This window comes from Aquarana catesbeiana, linkage group LG01 (assembly GCF_042186555.1).
Source record: "Aquarana catesbeiana isolate 2022-GZ linkage group LG01, ASM4218655v1, whole genome shotgun sequence".
NCBI classification, from domain to species: Eukaryota; Metazoa; Chordata; class Amphibia; order Anura; family Ranidae; genus Aquarana; species Aquarana catesbeiana.
In genome coordinates this window covers 364210196-364223318 of record NC_133324.1, presented here as the reverse complement: position 1 = coordinate 364223318, position 13123 = coordinate 364210196, and the positions used below count along the sequence as shown (strand labels likewise).

Genomic DNA, 13123 nt, shown 5'->3' with positions numbered 1-13123 from the left:
AGGGTAAGAGGGCACTATGGAGCATCTTTGAGCAATAGTTCACAGCTGAAAATCACAAATGCACTTTAAGATAATTCTTCCAGGGTTCCCAAACAGTGTCAAATTTATCTGCGGTATCCAGGATAAGACTAGCAGTCTTCTCCTGGGTCATTATTAGGGGTGCAACGGATCGTCACCGATCCGTGATCCGAACGGTTCAGCCTGTTCGGATCGGCACACATGCGTTCCGTGGAGCGCGCCGACGCCTCGGCCTTAGGAAAGGCCATGGCTTCGGCCTAGCTCCAGAGCAGCGGCCATCTTGGTACACCTGGCGGCCGTTTACCACGTGATCGCTCCGTCAAATGACGGAGAGATCACTTGTAAACAAACCGGCGTCATGTCATGATGCTGGTTCCTCTCTCCCCTCTGTGTACTGATCTGTACAGTGGAGGGGAGAGATCAGATGGCAGCAGTGCCAATACTCTGCCATACCCTGCTAATACTCTGCAATGCCTTGCCAATACTCTGCAATACCCTGACAATACTCTGCAATACCCTGACAATACTCTGTAATACCCTGCCAATAGTCTGCAATACCCTGCCAATACTCTGCAATGCCCTGCCAATACTCTGCAATACCCTGCCAATACTCTGCAATACCCTGCCAATACTCTGCAATACTCTGCAATACTCTGCAATACTCTGCTAATACTCTGCCAATACCTGCCAATACCCTGTCAATACTCTGCCAATATTCTAGCAATACCCTGTAATACCCTGCAATACTCTGCCAATACTCTGACTCTACCCTGCTAATATATTATTACAGTGGGGGAGATTTTTTTTTTTGTTGATCTGAAAATGATCCGAACCGTGACTCCTGATCCGAGGAATGATCTGAACCATGGGTTTTTTAATCCATTGCACCCCTAGTCATTATCCATGATATTTTCTGTTTAGCAGCTGCAAAGGAAACTGAGGGTCGTTTCCAGGCATAGGCAATTGTTATCTTGGCCCCCAGTAACATAAATTGAATAAGTTTCCGTAAGGATTTAGTACAGCCGATGGGCCCACTATTTAGTAAAGCCAATTTGGGTGTTTTTGGCAGAGCTTGTCCAATTATTTTGCATAGCAAACAGAAAATTTTATTTCAGAACCCCCGAATCTGAGGACATTCCCACCAGGTGTGAAAGAATGAACCCAAAAGGTCACATCCTCTGAAGCACAGCGGGGAGTAGTTTGGGAATATGTTGCCCAGTCGGGACGGAACCATATACCAGCGGTTGATAACCTTTAGATTGGCTTCCATCAAAGAGATGTTTACCTTTCCTTTAAGAGATTGCAGAAATATAGAAAACTAAGTTTCCACTTCCCAGTTGACCTCCATATCCCTTTCCCAGTTCAGGGCATATGGGGGTTTATCCAGGTTCTCCACCAGCGATGCATAGATTAATGATATACCTCCTCTGTGATCCATGGCTTCAAAACACCATCTCTTGTACATAGTAATTTTCGTTGGGTCTGGTTTTGAGTCCCACATGGAGGATAGAAAGTGACAAATTTGTTGTAGGCGAAACCTTTTGGAAGGTGGCATATCCAGCTTACTGACACAGTGACCTAACGTCAAGGGTCTCATAGAGGACATGAAGTGGCCAAATCTATATAAGCCCTTGTTCGTCCACCATTTAAACGCCCTAATATCTTGTCCAGGATGGAACTGGGGGTTATTAAAAATATGGTTTAACGGCGGGTACCCGAGATCAAGTGAGGAGATTTGTATAAAACATAACTTAAAGTCATTGAGTGTGAAAGGGTTGGGGCTAAGATTGGAGGTCTCTGTTTGGGGGGAGCCCATATCAAAAAGTCGATAGTGTGTAATGGAACCGCCTATCTCTCCATGTCGACCCAAGCTGGTTTATTGCCAAAAGAATAGAGAGTAGAAAATTGTGCTAGTTGATCCACCTGGTAAAATTTCCATAGGTTTGGTAGTCCCAGGCCTCCCCGTGTGCGTCTTCTATACAGAACGTTTGTAGAAGGGTTGTGACCTGTCTCAGCCTGGAACTATACACCAAACAAGCCTCCATCCCTGCATATAAAGTATATGTATAAAAACCAAAGAGGGGGGATAGGAATGGGACTTTAAATGAGGCCTTTATATACATACATTTAACAAAGGTAATGTATATAAAAGTCACATGATTGGTACAAACAAAGAACATGATACGTTGGGGTTGGTTGGAACAAGCATAACTTGGCATCACTAGATGAACACTCTGCATTTCATGGCCTTGCACCAATCGCCAGGAGTTGGATGCATGCATTGTACTATAAAGTAGTAAGATGTGGAATTTTTATTTTTTTTGGTTAGCTAGGTATTAGGCCCAAAAGATAAAAATAGAAAAAGAAAAAAAAAAAATAGACAAATGATTACTTTTTTACTTACAAAGTGGCCCATAGATGGACGGCAGTTACTGGGGTGGAGTTATGCGGTGGTCTGGTAAGAGTGCTCTTAACCGGGACTGAGGCAAGGAATAACCAGATGGAATCCAAAGGGGGTGCAGCTACAGGGGCATGTTGACGATCACTAGATATGTGTGTATATTGCATGCTGAATGCAGGATTGACATTGGGTGAAATCTGTGTGACAACAAGGAGAAAAAGATGTTAAAGAAAACGAAAAGGTGTAATTGAAAAAAAGAAAAAAGAAAAAAAAAAGAAAAATATAAATGGGGGATGTGTGTGTGTAAGGGGAATCTATGTTGAATGGATAAGTGAGACAGAAGAATAAATGAAGGGTCAAGGTGAATGTGTAGGGTAAAAAGTAGAAATACCGATATGATGGGACACAATTATATATGCACCTATGAATAGGTGTAAGTTACCAGGAGTGAACTGGTAGTAGTGTTGATGATAATAATAAATAGAAGATGAAGAAAAAGGAACGTAAATGAAAATGAATAACACTGAAAATAAAAGTGGTGGGAAAGTGTATATATGTGCATGAAAATGAAAGTAGTGTATAATAATAAATAAACAAATGGTAAATGTATTGGGCTGTAAATGAGTAAATGAGAGCGTGTTGAATATGTATGTATGTATGTGTTGGATAGAGATCAGTGTTTTGAGGGATGAATGAGAATAACTGAGTGTATGTCAGTATAGGAAAGAGAATGAAGGAGAGGACAGATGAAGAAAGTCCTCGGTTACCTGTATAGTTGAATGAAAGTTAAATGGTCTGCTCCTCAGATGGAGTAGGGGCAGAGTGAAACTGTCGGTCCGCTCCCGGCTGAGAATACCCCAACTCTGGAGGAGTATCCCTGCCAGTGTCATATATACCACATGAATTGGCATGTGGAAGGGGCGGCGGGGCTCCACAGGTGTTTGGGAACACACCAACGGATGCCCGCCTCTCTCTGCCAGAAAGGGAGATGATTACAGCGTGTTTCCATCCACAGGTGTCTCTGACACAGAGGGTGGGATACATGCATATGATGCCGATGTGTTGAGGTCAGGCTCCAACCCCCTATAAATTGGGCGGGCGGAGAGAGAACTGGGTGCATCGCAGCTCCGGGAGTGAGGACAAAACCATATACAGCCCGTCACTCCTCCCCATGGACTGAATGGGTGACCAGATATTATAAAAATTGGGCATGAAATGAAAAAATTATTCAATGAAGAATCTATAAGATAACCATTAAACCAAGATTGGATGCTAGTTGAAATGAAGGTGATTCAAAAATGATAGAGCATAGGCAATTGGATGGTATATTAACAAAAAAGTATAAATACATGTTCTAGGCTTAAGTTAGATTGATTAATGGGTTGTAAAACCACTTAAAGGAGCCGATAATAAAGCACAAGGTGGGGCAGGTCATTGGGGGAAAGCGGGTGTCTACCACAAATTTCCATAGGTTTGGTAGTCCCAGGCCTCCCCGTGTGCGTCTTCTATACAGAACGTTTGTATAAGTGTTGCGACCTGTGTCAGCCTGGAACTATACACCAAACAAGCCTCCATCCCTGCATATATATGTATAAAAACCAAAGGGGGGGGAATAGGAATGGGACTTTAAATGAGGCCTGTAGGTGTGTATAATAATATAGATGTATCGCATGAAAGGAACCTGAGTGTCACAATCCCCTAGGGGCAGTTCATGGTAGTGATATTGAGAGAACATAATTAAGCAATATAATAAAACATTTATGATGTAAAAATACAATCATAAAAATTCAACATAAGTTGATGTAATCATAAGACATTTAATAATCGAGGATTAATCACTGGTACATGATTTGTGACAGACAGTAAAATTCATAACAGCAAAGAGAATACAATTCAAACAACGGTAATGTATATAAAATTCACATGATTGGTTGGTTGGAACAAGCATAACTTGGCATCACTAGATGAACACTTTATGCATTTCATGGCCTTGCGCCAATCGTCAGGAGTTGGATACTTTGTTACTTACAAAGTGGCCTATAGATGGAAGGCAGTTCCTGGGGTGGAGTTATGCGGTGGTCTGATAAGAGTGCTCTTAACTGGGACTGAGGCGGGGAATAACCAGATGGAATCCAAAGTGGGTGCAGCTACAGGGGCGGGTCGACGGTCACTAGATATGTGTGTATATTGCATGCTGAATGCAGGATTGACATTAAGTGAAATCTGTGTGACAACAAGGAGAAAAAGATGTTAAAGAAAAAGAAAAGGTGTAATGAAAAAAAGAAAAAAGAAAAAAAAAAGAAGAAGAAAAATAAAAATGGGGGATGTGTGTGTAAGGGGAATCTATGTTGAATGGATAAGTGAGATAGAAGAATAAATGAAGGGTCTTAGGGCATCGATAGCCTTTGTTACCGCATACAAATTTCATTATCTGGAATTGAAACTTCTCTAATTGTTGTTTCTTTGTCAGTATGGAAAGGGAGCAAAAAAGATATAAGATTCTGGGAAAGAGTGTAATTTTGATCAAGTGCACCCTACCCAACCAGGACAGGTTCCCCTGTCCCCAGCTAGATGTATCCGCACTCAATTTCTTAAACATAGGAGGGTAATTACGATTATATATTTGATCTTTATTGGCTGCAAAGTTAATACCCAAATAAGAAATGTGTGACAAATTCCAGGCAAATTCAAAATGTTCTTTTAGCCTTTCTACCAGTGGCGCTGGAGTGGTGATGTTTAACGTCACAATTTGGTCACATTTACTCTAAGTCCTCCCAAAGTCCTTTAAGAGTTTAACAATATTTTGAAGTAGAGATAAGGGGGAGAGTGATGAATAATAGCAGGTCGTCCGCAAACAGGGCACATTTATGTGTACATTGGCCACATCTCACCCCATGAATGTCAGGCTTATCCCTAATTGCAATTGACAGTGTTCCAATTAAGATGGCAAAAATGAAAGGGGAGAGAGGGCACCCCTATCGAGTTCCTTTTGAGATTGTGAAGGGTTCCGAATGACAGCTTTAAAGCTTGACCTGGGCTCTCTGATGGTCATATAGAACCTGTAAAATTTGCACAAACTTTGGCCCAAATCCCCACCTATTGAGGACCTCGAATAGATATGATCAGTCAACCATGTTGAAAGCTTTCTCTAAGTCCACTGAAAGTAATAACCCCTCCTGATGAGGACCCCCATCCCAGTTTGACTGTAAAAGGGATACAATAGCCACGGCCCTATGTATCTGATCTGGGCCTTGTCTCCATGGGATAAATCCCACCTGATCCTTGTGGACATATCTTCCTATGAATGCACACAATCTATTGGCTAAAATTTTTGTAAGTATTTTTAGATCATTGTTGATCAAAGAAATAGGCCTATAGTTACTGATATCAGAGTGGTCCTTACTGGGTTTGACGCTGACCGAAACAAACGCTAGATTAATCTCGTTGTCCAGGGAGGATCCCTCACAGAGGGAGTTAAAAAACCTTGTTAAGAATGGGGTAAGAGTAGGGGCAAAAACCTTATAGTATCCAGTAGAGAACTCGTCCGGACCCAGAGCCGAGCCCTTCTCTAGGTTTTTTATCACTTCCAGTACTTCAGAGTCTGCTATTGGTTGATCTAGGGCTAGTCTATGTCTGCATTCCGGCTTGGGGAGGGGAATCTCATCCAAAAAATCTGTGAGATTGGAAGGATGGGGTCTCTCCTCCCCTCAATATAGTTTGGAGTAAAAATCGTGAAACACGGACATAATCCGTTGAGGATTTTGTGTGAGAGTTCCCGCAGAATCACGAAACTTAGGAAAAGAGAAAGAGCGGGGCCTTGGGGTCAGCTTGGAAGCCAGTTTGGGGCCTATTCTGTCTTTTTGGAGGTAGAAATGGGCATTCTTCCACTGTATATGCCTCTCTGCCTGGGTGGTTAATGCAAGATTTAGGGTGGCCCTCCCTGATTCCAATAACATTTTAGAATGAGGAGTTGGATTTTTTTTTATGGATTTTAGATAGTTTAAGAAATTCCCATTCTAAGTTTGCTATATCAACCAGTCTTTTTCGTTTAAGTTTTGTGGAGAGTTGAATAATCTTACCCCTCATTACTACTTTGTGTGCTGCCCACAGAGTTGAGGGGGGACTTCCCCATTGTCAATAACTTGGAAGTATTACCCTAAATCATTATCTATCATGGTGCAGTGGACGGGGTTGCTTAAGGGATTCGTTCAAAATGATCCCTCAAGGCCATTTGGTGTCATAAGAGAGCATATTACCATCGAGTGATCTGACAGTGGGGAATCCTTAATTATTGACTTGGTGATAAACAAGATTGTTGAACTTGTTGTCAAGATATGGTCTATTCTCGCTAGAGTTGAGTGGGGAGCAGAATAGTGAGTATAGTCTTTCGTAGCTGGGTTAAATTCCCTCCAAACATCTACTAGCCCTTGGGAGTGGAGAAGTTTGGCGATCTTAAGACTTTGCTTGGGAGGATGAGTTTGACCATTTCCAGATTTGTCTAACATGTTATCCAATGCAATATTGGAGTCGCCTCCTGTAATTATGGTGTGCGTAAAATGGGGGGAGAGGGTGTTTATCATCAAGTGGAAGAACTGGGCTTGTCCGCAGTTTGGGGCTAAATATAAAACAAAAGTGAATGTGGTCCCTTCCACTGCTCCTTGGGGGAACTTGGCATGTATAAATTTATGGTTATATTGTTTTGAGAAGTGTGTTTCCTGCAAGAGGAGTACCTCAAGATGTTGGGAGTGGGAGAGCTGAAAATATTTCTGACGCTTCAGTGGTGAATTCAGACCTTGGATGTTGTGAGAAGCTACTTTAATGGGGGTAGATGTTTTGTTAGCTAAAGCCATGGATCAAAAGGGAAGTGACATGCATCGCTGAATAGAGACCTACCTTCCTCCAAGAGGTTTCCGTCAAGAACCTTGTAGGAGAATACAGGAGGCATACCTGCTTTGGCAGTGTAAATATATTGCTTCCATAGTGCCTGAAAGAAGAAAAAGAAGGTAATGAGAGACAGGAAATGAGGAATAGAAGAAAAATCACAGCAAGAAAGGGCCCAGGAAGGTCTTGGGAAAAATTTCCCACTGATCTCCCCAGTGTCACATAGATGGGAACAGATATACCTGCCCCCACTCTAATGTGTGACCACGTAAAACTCTGCCTGGGAGGCAGAACAGCATCTGTCTTCAGAAGAGCCAACATTCGGCTCCCAGGCAGAGGGAGGAGTATGACCACCGCTCCGGCCAAAATGAGCACTCAACACCAGGTTATGGAGGGGAAATCCCCTGTATTACATATAAGCCGTAAGAATGAGCCTGTATGGCTCCCCCCACCAAGGTAGAATCCCCCAACCATGGGTACCTGGGGGGGCAGGCACCCCTTATCAGAGTGCGAAGCCCCCCTCCCCAGGCCCAAGGGAAGGGGACGCAGCAGTAACCACGGACCTGTATATTAAATATAAGTGCTACATGTAAGGGACCGAAAACACACTTACTGTATTTATTGACGTATAACACTCACTTTTTCACCATGAAAATCGGGTGCAAATAGTGCGGGCATGTTATACGCCAATACTTCAATTTTAGCTGCCTCGGAGGGGACAGGGAGGGGGGCAGGACGAGCACTGTCAGATTACATACAGTGAGAATCTCCTGTTTACTTGGCAGCCTCTGTAATAGGAACTCCTGTCTCCTGGGCCGCCATTGGACCACTGTTCTGTCTATCATAGGAGATTCTCACTGTATGTAACCTGTGGGCACTCGTCCTGCCCTCCTCCCTGTCCCCTCTGGGCTGCAGATGGGCATTGATCAGGCTGCACTGATGGCAATGGTGAGGCTGCTGCATTGATGGCAATGGTGAGGCTGCATTGATGTGGACTGATGAGGCTGCATTGATGGCACTTGTGAGGCTGCAGATGGGCATTAATCAGGCTGCATTGATGACAATGGTGAGGCTGCAGATGGGCACTGACCCTTATTTTACTTCAAAGTTCCTTATTTAAAATTTAAGTTTTTTTCCTGAAACTTCCCTCTTAAAACGAATGTGCGTGTTATACGCCTGTGCGTGTTATACGCCGATAAATACGGTAATTGCTATGCAATTATACTTTGCTAAGCAAAGTATATAGCTGCCTGTGTTCCATGGATGACCTGGGGGGCATTTTGAGAGGGAGACTCTACCCCGAACCCAAATCACCGCTCATAACTGGCATATAGCAGGTTGCATTAATATTAAGCTAATGAGGAAAAGGCTAAACATAGTATTAAATGTTAAACAAAATAAATCAAACAATGAAAATAGTAACACGCTGTATAATTGACTAAACATCCCAACAGAGGAACCGTTAATTCAAAGGAGAACCAATAGACTACCAAAAGGAGGGGTATCAAGCCCTAAGAGCAGAAGTCACAAGCCAACGCCTGTAAATAGAAGAAAGGGAAGGAATGAATCAGGAAGTTCTAGGCGGGTGAGAGTCCTTGAATCTCTTTGGCTGTTGTTTTTGCCACATCGGAGCAATTGGACTCTGTGGTGAAGGTCACTTTGCCGATCCAGAATTCTTGTGGCCTGAGGAGAATGCTAGATCCCGGGAGATGAGGCCAAGATGATCTAGTAGACGCTCTCCCTCCTGGAATGTGGAGACACCATGCGTCTTACCTTTATACACCAAGGACAGGTGAAAAGGGAATGCCCACCGATTGTTGATGGACTTTTGGGTTAAAACTTAGAGAAGAGGTTTCAAGGATCTCCTCCATTGGATAGTGTAAGGGGATAGATCTGCGAAGACTTGAATTGGGTGACCTTTGATAGAAAGCTGAGATGCCTTTCTAGAGGTGCGCATAACTTCTTCCTTCACTCCGTAGTAGTGGGGTTTGACCACTATGTCCCTGGGCAGGCCATCTGAGTGAGGGGGATGCAGCCTATTCAGTTCTAAGCGGTGCTTCGGGATATCAGGAATAATATCTTTTATAAAGGTACAAACTGCCTCCTGAACATCCGTGACAGTTTCTGGAAGCCATCTGATTTGGAAATTGTAATGCCTAGAGCGATTTTCCAAGTCATCGATTTTGGAGAGGGCAGTGTCTAGTTGGTCCTGCAGTTCTTGAATGCGGGAAGTGGTCCTAGCGACTGTCTGATCCATCTTGTGTTCAATGGCCTCAATCCTGGATCGCAGGTTTTGGAGGTCTGCTTGAATAGTGGATGTTATTTGAGACGCAGTTTGGGCAAGGCCCCTGGAGAGCATTTTGGAGAGTGTTCATCATAACTTGAAATTCCGTTTGTTGTGTGGGGGAGCTTGTGACTGAAAGCTCTGATGTTGTAGGGCTAGCCGTGGGGTCCCTCATAGGGGTGGTGATCAGTTCCTCCAGTGTCCTCTCAAGGAGGGACACAGTAGAAGCAGGTGATAGCAACTGGGAAGCAAATTACTCACAGCATCCGCCCCTGGCTGAGAAGATAGCTGTGGGCCTCCATCTGTTCCTGCCTCCATGTCCTCCCCCTGTCCTCCTCCTCACACTGTGGTCCTGATGCCATCTTGCCAGCTTCTGGGGCCGAGTAAAGGAATTCGGGTTGAAGGGACAAATTTCTCCTGGATGAGCCTGAGTACATGGGCACTATGCCCTGCTAGTCTCTTAGATACTGGGCCCCGGTGAAGAGGGGAAACATCCAGCTGTCTGTGGCTGTGGAGCAGGGAAGGCCAGAATCGTGGTGAGGCCTAGTAGGCCAGAATGATGGCCAGGCTGAGTAGGCCGGTGTCTGACGGAGCTTATCCGGCCTATCTCAAGCGATCTCGGCTGCTAGAATATGGCCTCTGGCTCCGCAGATCCCGAGGAGATTACTGGGAGTCTGTTCTCCTGTGGCCACGAGATTGTGTAGGCCGTACCAGAGGCGGGATCACGAGGCCGGGATGTCTGGGCTAGATGGGGATCTTCCGTCCCCTCACGGCTGCTCCCCTGTGTCTGGGTACCCTCTCTGGCTGCTCCGCCGCTAGTGTAGCCGGGGGGATGGATCGTAGGGCCGGCTGGTGGCTGAGGTGGTGACAGGTAGGCTGGTGCGGGACGGAGCTCTGAGTGCAGGATGCCATCTCAAACACTCCACGCATGCGCTCTCAGCATTTTTTTTTACTAGTAATGGCGGTGATCAGCAATTTTTAGCAGGACTACAACATTGCAGCGGACAGATCGGACACTTTTGACCATTTTTTGGGACCATTGACATTTAGTAATGGTGGTGATCAGTGATTTTTAGCGGGACTGCAACATTGCAGCGGATAGATCGGACACTTTTGACACTTTTTTGGGACCACTGACATTTATACAGCGATCAGAGCTAAAAATAGCCACTGATTAATGTAAATGTCACTGGCAGGGAAGGGGTTTACACTAGTTGGCGATCAAGGGGTTAAGAGTTCCCTAGGGAGGTGTTTCTAACTGTGGGGGGCTGGGACTGACAGGGAGTAGAGAGAGATCACTGTTCCTAAACACTAGGAACAGCAGATCTCTCTCTACTTCACTGTCAAAAGGGGGATCTGTTTGTTTACATTGACAGATCCCCATTCTGGCTCTTGGAGGATCAATTGCGGGTCGCCGGGGGACATCGCGGCAGCCAGCCACACACATCGGCTCGTGCCCCCTGCTCTTAAAGCAGCCGATGTACACCTATGGCGATTCATGCAGCCGTGCCAACCTGCCGCAGTATAATGACGGAGGCTGGTCGGCAAGCAGTTAAATATTTTTAGATTTGGATAGAGTGGTGAGGGGTAGAAGATGGCCAAACAGCATAAAAGAGCAATCGTATTTCTGTTCCTAGGAGTCACCAGTGTTGCATAAATACAGCCGCTTGTACAAATCAATGACAGGATGTGGCTGTATGCTGGTAAACACAGACCTGAATATTGGTTTGAATCCCAACCACGACACTACCTGCCTGGAGTTTGCATGTTCATCTTTTGCCTGTGTGGATTTCCTCCGGGTACTCCGATTTCCTCCCACACTCCAAAGACATGCTGGTAATTGGCTTCTGTGTAAATTTTCCCTACTATGTGCATGTATAAATGTGAGTTAGGGACCTTAGATTAAGCTGCTTGAGGGTTAGGGACTGATGTGAATGCACAAAATATATATATTTATATATCCAAATATCACCCAAACTGTCCTCTACGCTCCTCCCAAGACCTCATGCTCTCTAGCTCCCTTGTCTCATCCTCCCATGCTCATCTCCAGGGCTTCTCCAGAGCCTCTACCATCCTCGGGAACTCACTACCCCAATCTGTTCTACTATCTCCTACTCTGTCCACTTTTAGGTGATCCCTGAAAACAAATCTCTTTTCAATGAGGCCTATCCTGCCTTCAGCTAATAACCAAATCTTCTACTTCCCTCATCAGTTCATCCCTTACAGTTACTAACTTTTGTTTCACCAGCCCCTCCCTATTCGATTGTAAGCTTGCAGGGCCCTCCTAACCCTCTTGTATTGAATTTCATTGTTGCTGTATTGTCTCCCTTTCTATTGTAAAGTGCTGTGCAAACTGTTGGCGCTATATAAATTCTGTATAATAATTTAAAAAATATATATATACAGTATATCTGCATAAATTGACGGCACTATACAAGTACCTGAAATAAATAAATTTACATGCATACAGGTATGGATGAACACCTGTGGATGCACACTGTTCTTATAGCCTGGTATACATGATATCGGTTGAATGATCATCTGTTTTTTTGCATGCTAGTCTCATATCAAAAACACATAGACTAGAGTCACAAAACTTCTCATAAGACAGAATACAACTTCCTGCGATGATGTAATTTATTGTATTGTATTATAATGTATTCCTTAGTTTCCGAGCAGACATGCTCTTAACCACTTGATTTTTTATGGAGGAATACTGTACTGGTTAAACTAAAAGTGTTTGTTCTGTGTTTGAAACATTTCCCTGCTTAGCCCTTTCAATAATTTTGCATAAACTTTTGATGTCAGCCATTTAGACATTAATGGCTGTGTGTGGAGTTATTTTGAGGGGACAGCAAATGTACACTGTTATACAAGCTGTACACTCACTACATTGTAGCAAAGTGTCATTTCTTCAGTGTTGTCACATGAAAAGATAGAATAAAATATTTACAAAAATGTGAGGGGTATATATATATATATATTCATATGGCACATACAGTTTGCTCAGACACAAGGTTACTTATTTGACTAACATTTAATTTATCAACACTTCAACGATGAGCAATGGATGCTCTCCCTGTAATGTTGCATCCCCTTAACTCGTGTTGATTTATATTCTCCAGATATTTTATCATACAGGAGGCCCTGGCACTTGGGCTTCTAGAGATCATGTTATCAGCTTACAAATATAGAATATTAGTCCATCTAAAAGGCAAGTCACGCTGTGAGGTTTGACCTGGATGACTGTGAGCTATGCTTCAGTTATTGCATCTGCTGCTGTAAACAAGAGGGAAGGCTATCTGCAGCGTGCAGTGTATGGTGGAGAAGCCATTCTCTGAACTCCTGGGCTGTGTTGTTCATTGTAAGTGAGCGCTGTGTGTTTACAGTACGTTATTAGAAATAGTTTAGCTGGAAAGGTTAAATCCACTTAAAAATAGATTACTTCCATTTTGCTTGGAGCACCAAAGCTACAATAGCTGTGCTAGCCAGACGGGCAATCATATATTATTACTTTGAAGTTCAGCCTGATTATTGTT

At 43.8% G+C, this 13123-nt stretch overlaps 1 protein-coding gene and 1 long non-coding RNA gene across 2 annotated transcripts in view; one reads left to right on the top strand and one right to left on the bottom strand.

Annotated features, from left to right (window-relative positions):
* LOC141146585 (uncharacterized) overlaps positions 1-13123 on the bottom strand; it is a 31067-nt gene that overhangs the window by 17497 nt on the left and 447 nt on the right. Inside the window, exon 2 of the long non-coding RNA XR_012244965.1 lies at positions 7313-7403. This is a non-coding gene — a long non-coding RNA (uncharacterized lncRNA). The remainder of the gene's footprint in view (positions 1-7312; positions 7404-13123) is intronic.
* Positions 12804-13123, top strand: part of LRRC2 (leucine rich repeat containing 2) — a 462509-nt gene continuing 462189 nt past the window's right edge. The window contains exon 1 of the mRNA XM_073632967.1: positions 12804-12948. The gene's annotated coding sequence lies outside the window, so the exon portion shown is untranslated. The remainder of the gene's footprint in view (positions 12949-13123) is intronic.